Genomic DNA, 11,773 nt, shown 5'->3' with positions numbered 1-11,773 from the left:
ACGAATGTCCTCGGTGAACAGTTCCAGGTATTTGCTAAGAAGCATTTAAACTAGGAAAGGGGGGCAAAAGAGTGATAATCCAGCAGTCCAACTGCCCCCCGAAACAATGCCAGAAAAGGGCAGTAGCACAAAGGTTAAGAAATGACAAGCTCAGAGTCTTGTCTACAAATGCTCGCAGTCTAGGAAATAAGATCAATGAACTTGAGGCTATAATGGCATCTGAGAATATAGATGTAGTGGCTGTTACTGAGACGTGGTTCAAGGGGAGTAATGACTGGGATATATCAATACCAGGGTTCTCTCTATACAGGAAAGACAGAGAAGGCAAGAAGGGGGGAGGGGTGGCCCTGTATGTGAAAGATAACCTAAAATCTAATTTGATACAAGTTAGTGAGAACAATTTAGAGTCAGTTTGGGTTACCGTGCAGCTTGATAATCATAAGGCAACTCGTGTAGGTGTGATATATAGACCACCTAGCCAAGTCAAAGAATTAGATGATCTACTAGTTGAGGAAATAGCTAAAATGACATTGAAGGGGGAAGTTATCATTATGGGAGACTTCAATCTTCCAGATGTAAACTGGAAAACCAAAATAGCTAGTTCTGCCAGGAGTACAGATATTCTAAATTCCCTACTGGGATTATCTCTACAGCAAGTAGTGGAGGAGCCAACCCGGAAGGAGGCCATTTTAGATTTAGTATTCACAAATGGGAATTTGGTATCTGATATTACTGTAGGGGAAAGCTTGGGATCTAGTGATCACCAGTCAGTGTGGTTTACTATAAGTACAGTGACTGAGTCACACCACACAAAAACAAAAGTTTTAGATTTTAGAAAAACAGACTTTTCTAAAATTAGATTAGTGGTATACGAGTCCCTATCAGATTGGAACAGTTTCATTGGAGTCCAGGAGAAATGGGACTACTTAAAAGTGGCACTATTGAAGGCAACAGAAAATTGCATTAGGCTTGTCAGTAAAAGCAAAAAAAGGAAGAGACCACTGTGGTACTCAGCAGAAGTGGCCAAAATCATTAAAAACAAAAAGATAGCATTTAGGAATTATAAAAAAAAACAAAACGAGGATGACAGACAAATTTATAAGATTAGGCAGAGAGAGGCCAAACAAGTTATAAGAGCTTCCAAAGCACAGGCAGAAGAGAAATTAGCTCAGTCAGGAAAAAAAGGCCAGAAGGCATTCTTCAGATACATAAATGAAAAAAGGAAACTAAAACAAGGAATTACCAAATTAAAAACAAAAGAAGGAATGTATATAGAAGAAGATAAAGAACTAGCTGACTGCCTCAATGAATATTTCTGTTCAGTTTTTACAAAGGAAAATGAAGGAGAAGGACCTCAGTTAGGAAAGAAGACTAATGAATCTTTTGATGCATGTGTCTTTACAGAGGAAGAGGTTCTAAGTCAGCTGTCTAAAATTAATACAAATAAGTCACAGGGGCCTGATGGGATACACCCAAAGCTATTAAAAGAGCTCAGCGTTGAACTAGCAAAACCATTAACAGATTTATTTAACCAATCGCTGGCAACAGGAGTCGTCCCAGAAGATTGGAAATTAGCAAATGTTGTGCCCATTCATAAGAAAGGTAGTAGGGAGGAATCGGGCAACTATAGGCCAGTAAGCCTGACATCAATAGTGGGGAAATTAATGGAAACCATACTTAAGGAGAGGATTGTGGAACATCTAAAATCCCATGGATTGAAAGATGAAAAACAGCATGGGTTTACTTCAGGGAGATCATGTCAAACTAATCTTATTGATTTTTTCGATTGGGTGACTAAAATAATAGATGGAGGAGGTGCAGTAGACATCGCTTATCTAGACTTTAGTAAGGCTTTTGATACTGTCCCACATAGAAAGCTTATCAATAAAGTGCAGTCTTTGGGCTTGGACTCCCATATTGTTGAATGGATTAGGCAGTGGCTGAGGGACAGGCAACAGAGGGTTGTAGTCAATGGAGTATATTCAGACCAAGGTCTTGTTACCAGTGGGGTACCTCAGGGATCTGTTCTGGGACCCATATTGTTTAATATCTTTATCAGCGAAATTGCAGAAGGCCTCGATGGTAAGGTGTGTCTTTTTGCTGATGACACAAAGATTTGTAACAGGGTTGATGTTCCTGGAGGGATACACCAAATGGAAAAGGACTTAGGAAAACTAGAGGAATGGTCAAAAATATGGCAACTAAAATTTAATGTTGATAAGTGCAAGATAATGCACCTGGGCCGTAAAAACCCAAGAGCAGAATATAAAATCAGTGATACAGTCCTAACCTCAGTATCTGAGGAAAGGGATTTAGGGGTCATTATTTCAGAAGACTTAAAGGCAGGCAGACAATGTCATAGAGCAGCAGGAAATGCTAGCAGAATGCTTGGGTGTATAGGGAGAGGCATTACTAGTAGAAAGAGGGAGGTGCTCATGCCGCTCTACAGAGCACTAGTGAGACCTCATTTGGAGTATTGTGCTCAGTACTGGAGACCATATCTCCAGAAGGATATTGATACTTTGGAGAGAGTTCAGAGAAGAGCTACTAAACTGGTACATGGATTGCAGGATAAAACTTACCAGGAAAGATTAAAGGACCTTAACATGTATAGCTTGGAAGAAAGACGAGACAGAGGGGATATGATAGAAACTTTTAAATACATAAAGGGAATCAACAAAGTAAAAGAGGAGAGAATATTTAAAAGAAGAAAAACTGCTACAAGAGGACATAGTTTTAAATTAGAGGGGCAAAGGTTTAAAAGTAATATCAGGAAGTATTACTTTACTGAGAGAGTAGTGGATGCATGGAATAGCCTTCCTGCAGAAGTGGTAGCTGCAAATACAGTGGAGGAGTTTAAGCATGCATGGGATAGGCATAAGGCCATCCTTCATATAAGATAGGGCCAGGGGCTATCCATAGTATTTAGTATATTGGGCAGACTGGATGGGCCAAATGGTTCTTATCTGCCGACACATTCTATGTTTCTATGTTTCTATGCATGCATTTATGTTATTGTGGGTGTCATTATTTTAAAATCTTGAATATACCGCTCACTATGCACATTAGTAAGTATTCGGCCCCATGGTGCCTCTGGCTGCCAACCAAGAGTGACAAATGGGTGCATGATTTTGGATGCTGTGACCGGGCATGGCTTGGCTGCATACGGCCAGCTGCACCATCGGTCTATACTGTAGTGGTACAGTAAACAGTTTCAAATTAAAGGATGCCCCCAAAAAGGAAATCAAAGTGACAACCATGGGGCCCCAGCTCTAACCAGAAACAGACCAGTCTGTCTCTCGGCAACTAACCAAATAAATGCCAGCTTAACTAGTTCCTACCCATATATAAACTTTTGGGATTCATGGCGCATAAATCATCATCACATTACACATTTTGCAGCAATGAATCTAAATATTAACCTTTTGACAGTGAATCACGGTATTAACCCATTCAGCAGTGATCAACTGGGTCACTGCAATACTGTTAGCAATGTAACATAGTCAAACCTGCTGACAGACTCCCATTAAGGGAGCAATGATCTTCCAATTGATACAAATATAATTTATTTTGTAAACATTTTCTAATCAATTGAGCAAAGTAACATTTTCCAACATTCAAAATAAATATATAATGATTATATTTTTGGGAGTTCTTGGGTATAGATGTAGTGCCCTGGAGCAAAGGTACTTTAAAGTCTAGACATTTGCGGACATTTGCCCCTGTTTCCCCAAAATCATCAACTCCTGAAATTATTTAATTGTAAAGGGTCAACTTGCATATACTGTATTTTATATGTTTGTTGTGATATATACAGTATCTTTTTCATTTGCACTATGTTTGCACAGCACTGTGGAAAGAGTTAATAATAGTGTTGGGCGAGCATGCTTGGCCGAACACCACTATGCTCGGCCGAATATCGCGTGTGCTTGAGTACGATGCAGTGTATTTAAATCTAATTTAGCCTCTATTTCTGAAAAGTTTCCGGTGGGATTTGAACTCACAAACTTCTAAATTACAGCCAAGAATGTTAACCACTACACTATAAAGCTGCATGCCCAGTTACTTTAAAAAAAATAAAAATAAAAAGTTGTACTAGTAGTAAGTATTCCTATACAGCAGAAGTCTCATATTTACATTTCTTTTAGCAACTGGTCATGCAGCTCTATAGTGTAGTGGTTAACATTCTGGGCTGTAATATAGAAGGTTGTGAGTTCGAATCCTGAGAGAAATGCAATAGAGCCGGATTGGGGTATGCACTCTGACGCCAATAATATGCAATGGCTGGGTCAGGTGTAAGTGATAGTCTATAGTTTTGTTCGTGACGCCAATTGCAGCGTGTGCAGGGTACTGTCGCAGGGCCCTTTTAGGTGTTGTAACTCACGCACCAGGTTAGGAATGCCAGAGTGGTGTAATGTCTCTGTATGGTAGTGGTAATGGTGTCAACGGTGTCTCCTACCTGGGTACGGCTGGACTCCTGGATCCTGGCTCACTTGCAATAAATTGAGTGTGGTGCTAGTAGGCGTAATAGAGGAATTTGCAGCAGTAATTGAGATCCAGACTTTTGGTAAAGTTCAAACTTGTCTTTACTGGTTGTAGCTTTCATCCAAGCAAGATACAGCATTAGTCTTTGGTCCCAGCAGGTATTGGCAATGTGTGGCAGGAATATATCTTCTGCTCTATCATGTACCTGGAGCTTTGCAGGAAAGGACGTCTGCTTAGTAGTTTTGAACTGTGGCAGGAATTTGGCTTCTGCGCTTTCTATGTTGTGATGTCTGGGGACTGACTAGCTGAGGAGGAATATGGCTTCTCCTGGGTCTCTGGACGTTACTCACAGCTATCTTCACAGGGTATGCTTCTTCCTGGAGTTCTGGAGTTTGTCTGCTTGCTTCTTCCAGCTGAGGCTGCAAGGCTCAGGCTGGGGATGATGATCAATGTCTCAGCTGAGACAAGATCCTGGCTTTGGATCCCTATATCTGGGAGCTCCTACACGCACAGCCTTCCCCTAGCAGGGGTGGCTGGCACACTAACTTAACTTCCTTCCCAACCAATGAGGCAGGATATGGGCGCAGCCCACTTCTGCTCACAGAAGGGGGAGCTGAACTAGAATGTACTACGGTATTCCAGCTCAGAAACACTTAACTGTAGCTAAGTCCTTGCTGAACACATTGCTGCCACCTGCTGGTGAACATGAAGAATGACAATAAAATACATTTAACAAAGATTTGAATGCACATTTGTGAGGAAATTACGTGAAATTTCACAAGATGACAATGTTAATGCCCTTAACAGGTTGTAGCGGGGTAAAAGAATTTCGTAACACAACTCTGGGGTGTTACAGAAACTTTTCAGAAATAGATGCTAAATTTAATTTATATATTTTATATTTTTTTTAGTAATTGTGAAAAATGTGTAATTACAAAAAAATATATATAGATAAAATTATACTTCTGATATACACTGCTCAAAAAAATAAAGGGAACACAAAAATAACACATCCTAGATCTGAATTAATTAAATATTCTTTTGAAATACTTTGTTCTTTACATAGTTGAATGTGCTGACAACAAAATCACACAAAAATTAAAAAAAGGAAATCAAATTTTTCAACCCATGGAGGTCTGGATTTGGAGTCACACTCAAAATTAAAGTGGAAAAACACACTACAGGCTGATCCCACTTTGATGTAATGTCCTTAAAACAAGTCAAAATGAGGCTCAGTAGTGTGTGTGGCCTCCACGTGCCTGAATGACCTCCCTACAACGCCTGTGCATGCTCCTGATGAGGTGGCGGATGGTCTCCTGAGGGATCTCCTCCCAGACCTGGACTAAAGCATCTGCCAACTCCTGGACAGTCTGTGGTGCAACGTGACGTTGGTGGATAGAGCGAGACATGATGTCCCAGATGTGCTCAATTTGATTCAGGTCTGGGGAACGGGCGGGCCAGTCCATAGCATCAATGCCTTCGTCTTGCAGGAACTGCTGACACACTCCAGCCACATGAGGTCTAGCATTGTCTTGCATTAGGAGGAACCCAGGGCCAACCGCACCAGCATATGGTCTCACAAGGGGTCTGAGGATCTCATTTCGGTACCTAATGGCAGTCAGGCTACCTCTGGCGAGCACATGGAGGGCTGTGCGGCCCTCCAAAGAAATGCCACCCCACACCATTACTGACCCAATGCCAAACCGGTCATGCTGGAGGATGTTGCAGGCATCAGAACGTTCTCCACGGCGTCTCCAGACTCTGTCACGTCTGTCGCTCAGTGTGAACCTGCTTTCATCTGTGAAGAGCACAGGGCGCCAGTGGCGAATTTGCCAATCTTGGTGTTCTCTGGCAAATTCCAAACGTCCTGCACGGTGTTGGGCTGTAAGCACAACCCCCACCTGTGGACGGGCCCTCATATCACCCTCATGGAGTCTGTTTCTGACCGTTTGAGCAGACACATGCACATTTGTGGCCTGCTGGAGGTCATTTTGCAGGGCTCTGGCAGTGCTCCTCCTGTTCCTCCTTGCACAAAGGCGGAGGTAGCGGTCCTGCTTCTGAGTTGTTGCCCTTCTACGGCCTCCTCCACGTCTCCTGATGTACTGGCCTGTCTCCTGATAGCGCCTCCATGCTCTGGACACTACGCTGACAGACACAGCAAACCTTCTTGCCACAGGTCGCATTGATGTGCCATCCTGGATAAGCTGCACTACCTGAGCCACTTGTGTGGGTTGTAGACTCCGTCTCATGCTACCACTAGAGTGAAATCACCGCCAGCATTCAAAAGTGACCAAAACATCAGCCAGGAAGCATAGGAACTACGAAGTGTTCTGTGGTCACCACCTGCAGAACCACTCCTTTATTGGGGGTGTCTTGCTAATTGCCTATAATTTCCACCTGTTGTCTATCCCATTTGCACAACAGCATGTGAAATTGATTGTCACTCAGTGTTGCTTCCTAAGTGGACAGTTTGATTTCACAGAAGTGTGATTGACTTGGAGTTACATTGTGTTGTTTAAGTGTTCCCTTTATTTTTTTGAGCAGTGTATATGAATGCATAATATGTGGGAAACTACTACTAATGTTTTAGCCATAATATATTTACATATATTATAATATATTATATATTTTAAATATATAATAACATATGTAAATTATATTATGGCTAAAAACTTATATATATGTTTAATTTAAATTTAGCCTCTATTTCTGACTAGCAAGTATTCCTATACAGCAGAAGTCTCTTTTTTTTTAAGTAACTGGCCATGCTATAATGTAGAAGGTTGTGAGTTTGAATTCCCCCAGAAATTTTTCAGAAATAGAGGCTAAATTAGATTTAAATACACTGGGTGTCCCCAAGCACTGACTCCATATATATACATAGCTCTATATGGAGTCAGAGCAGGGACTCCTAAGCTGAACTAGAGTCCCGACACCCTCCCCTCTTTAGAGCAGGGGATGCTCGGGTTCTCCCATTGACTTCCATTGTGCTCGGGTGCTCTGTAGAGCACCCAAGCATCTGGAAGTGTTCAACTCGACCACACGAGCACTTTAGTGCTCGACCAACTCTATTAATAAACACTGAGAGACTTTTGGGACTTTCTATAATGAGAAGCTGGTAATTTTCCACAGCTACAATAATGTTTAAAGAAGAGTATGTTTTGGAAGAAAAAAGTCAGACTTGTTTACCACCAAAACCAGACAGACTGACCTTTTGGATGTCTCATTTAGCTCTGTTATAATATCTGAAAACCTGTTTAATTGAAGTGTAATTGAAACTGTATGTGTATGAGAGACGGGAGTTGTAACATTGTATTTGTTTGTGCTGAGATTCTCCACTCCACCTCTCCCACTAGAAGGTTCTACTTTAGCCAGAAACTATATAAAAGGAGAACAGTCAGAGCCCCTAGTGTTGCAGTTAGGGACCAGTGCTTAGAAGAGGAGACTCTGCCAGACTAACTAAGTGACCAGAAGAAGACGCTGAGATGGGGATATTCTACAACAGACCCTGGATCACCGGCCTTTGGCCAGGGTACCAGCCTTCTGAGAGAGAGAAGAACAGCTAGAACAGGCCTTTCTTCAGCATTAACCCCTTCTTCTGCCAGGGAGGAGAATGGAGAAGCCAGCCCCATGCCTCCCCTGTATTTTTTGTACCGGAATTCCTCCAGTAAAGAAGCATACTGGTTTACTGTAGACCCTGACTCTCTGGACTTATTTCCAATTGGGGTGCACCACATCTTACCATCCCTTCCGGAAAGCAGCAACACATGGTGATACCTCGACAATGTGTCCGGAGGTCCCATTGTAGTGTTAGGGCCACCCCAAACATGGCCCCTACATAGAGATAAAGCTGTTTGGTGGAAAAGCTATTGGTCATGTATGACCAGTTTTAGTCTAAACAAAATGAAGAGCTGATAACTAAATTAATATTTATTAAAATGAATTATTATTCATTAATGTTAGAATAATCCCACCCCTACCTCCTTCCAAATAAACGGATCCCCTCAATCTCTTTGTTTGCCCTCTAAGATGCATTAGGACCTCTGTTATGTAAAATAGACAAAATCAGTCTTATAAGGACCCTCCAGATGGATCTCATTTACAAGAGCTGAGCCGCCATTGGTAAAATACCCAGCATTTATATTATGGTTATACTGTATGAGGGATTATTAACCAAGTGCTAAAGTATTTACACATGGTGCTGAACCACATCTCTAGAGAAGATAATGTCAAACTAATGTAGAATCAGTGGCTTTACCTTGTGTGGACAAGAGCTGGCTATCAAAGGGATAAATAATCCATGTGACAGACAAATTGCTCTTCAATGGAATTGTACCAGGAAAAATATTCAACAGTGCCTGGATCTGAATACTTTTGTATTTGCATATATTTACATTTTTTGTATACAAATTAATAAAAATAAATCTAGCAGAGCAATTGGAGCAATGAATGTACAGATATCTGGATCCATGTGAGGTACAGGACTGGTTCTAGCTTTGTTAGAAAGAGATTTTCATGTTATGTCATGTTTCATGACATCATATTCATTATATTATGTCTGATTTTTGTTTTTTACATTATGTAAAAAGGTTGGGCACAATAAGCAACACCTTTAAGTTTGAAGATCAAAGAACCCCATACACATAGTATTGTTGGCCAAACCGGCCATGTATGGGGAGCTTCAGACTGTTTCCAACAAATTATGTCAGAGGAGAGAAGGATCAGGCGTGTGGAATTTTAATGCTGGATCATTTTGTTCTTTTTGGAAGATAAGCCACCTCAGAGGTGTTTGACAGTGGCTTTCACTTCTCTCACATACATGACCAGCCAAGTTTGTATGTGTATGGGGAGTTGGACACCTTTAGAAGTTACAAATGCATTATGCTAGGGAAGTCACTTGCCATACACATTAGATTGTCAGCCGATCTTGTCTGTCTCTTTGTGTCAAGGAGATCTGTCAGCAATTATACATCCTTAGTAGAGATGAGTGACGTTTTGAAAAAATTGATTCGGAACCTTCACCAAAGTTTGCCAAGAAATTTGATTCATTCCGAATTAATTCTTCACAAATTACTATAAATCAAGTGTACCCAGGCCACTCTGCCTTAGGGTACAGCCACACGGAGAGGCTGTGCTGGGGGCGGGTTGAGGCCATACTGCGGTGAAGAACCATGCGGCCAATTAGCCTACAGCTACCTTTCATTTAATAATAAAGACCGCATTGTATAGTCGCTCTGCATTGTTAATGTACCTTTAAACAGGGGCTGTTGCTCGTATGCGGCTTGGCTGGTTAGGTGGGGGCACAATATGCATATTATTGCTGTTCTGGCCTGCAATCTCCTGCAGGTTATTTGACAGTAAACACTGAATATTAATCAGCTCTGGCATACCCTGTTCTCTAACCCGACCGCTCTCCTGCCCTACAGTTGGGAGCCCTTCTTCTACCATCTGCTTTTCCTCCTTTTCCACATTATCTAATATCAATGAGGATATGTCATCAGGAACATCCAGGTCCCCCTCTCTCTGCATCTTGCTGACTTTTGTAGGATGATTTGGAAGTAGTAAAGCCAACAAAATATGAGGATGGTCATCATTAAGACCTGGCGCCCTTAGGGGAGCAGACTGGATGGTATTGGTTGGCACGCTGGCAGTGGAATAAATCTTATTGGTATTGAATTACATATCTTAGTTTACGGTGATGTAGAAATAAGTAAATGTAGGAATAAATAAATAAAACTGATGCAGAATAAGTCTCCCTGCAGTTTCCCTGCACTCTCCCTGCAGTCTCCCTGCACTCTCGCTGCAGTCTCCCTCTACAATATTCTTCTATTAATCGTTTTCAGCAACACAATCCCTTGCACATGAGCACTTTCCATGTGCTCAGATCACAGGACAATGGTGAAGACCACGCGGGATGAGGGTTTTATAGGGCTGTAACATCACAAGGGGTGGCTATCGGCGGATTGGCTGGCTGTACGGCATTATAGGTGATCTTAGATGACGCTGGTATTGGTTACTGGTATAGAGAGGACCGGCACTCGCTTTAGTTATGATTTTCAAGTAATTTTAATGGTCACATACAAGTGGTAAGTGACGCGTTTCGGCTACTATGAGCCTTTGTCAAACATAATCATTACAAGCAACAAACAAGTTTAAATAGCCCGCGATGGAGCCGGAAGTGACATAGGTAACCATGGCAACGTCGTAAACAAAGGGCACAACAATACAGAAATAAGATTTTTTGCAAAGGAATGTCATTAGTAGTCAGGGCACCATGTTATGTAGTACTGAATTTCGCTAAACATTGTTATTGTGATGTGTAATGCTAGAGGCTGCATGCTGCAAAAAATTTGCTAGAAAAAATGTGTCATAAATTCACAAGGCACCATGCTTTACACTGCTGTAACATGCTAAGCATTATATTGTAGGTACTGAATGTTACATAATAATAAATATTAAATACTCCATGCTGGATGGTAAGCTTGCGTAATGCTATATTATACTTTACAGTGCTAAACACCATGCTTTACAGTGCTATATTTTGCTGCACATTGTTATAATGGTGTAAAATGCTAAAAGCTACATACTGCAATGAATGCGCACGTACAGAGGTCATAAATACACAGGACACCATGCTTTACAGTGCTGCAGCATACAAAGCATTATTGTGATGGTACAAAATATTGGATATTAAATACTATATACTAAATGGTGAACTTACGCCCTGATCAGGCACTAATTGACACAGATTTTGGAATGCATCAAGTTCTCTGTGGAAGAAAGAAAAAGGGAACATGTTGAAAGGGTAACTACAGACTATACCTTAAAGGAAACTGTTCAAATCATAGTCACGATTTAACCCCTTAGGTTCCAGGGTTTGCAGGCGATGAATCCAGTAGGCTTCTCGTTTTTTAAGTATTTTAAACCTGTCTCCTCCTCTCCGGGGTAGTGATACGTGCTCTATTATCTGGAAGCGCAATTGGGAAATGGCAGATATAGTCTGTAGTTACCCTTTCAACATGTTCCCTTTTTCTTTCACCATTTAGTATATAGTATTTAATATCCAATATTTTGTACCATCACAATAATGCTTTGTATGCTGCAGCACTGTAAAGCATGGTGTCCTGTGTATTTATGACCTCTGTACCTGCGCATTCATTGCAGTATGTAGCTTTTAGCATTTTACACCATTATAACAATGTGCAGCAAAATATAGCACTGTAAAGCATGGTGTTTAGCACTGTAAAGTATAATATAGCATTACGCAAGCTTACCATCCAGCATGGAG

The sequence above is a fragment of the Bufo bufo genome, chromosome 8 (genome assembly GCF_905171765.1).
Source record: "Bufo bufo chromosome 8, aBufBuf1.1, whole genome shotgun sequence".
NCBI lineage: Eukaryota > Metazoa > Chordata > Amphibia > Anura > Bufonidae > Bufo > Bufo bufo.
Note: the sequence above shows the minus strand (reverse complement) of the source record.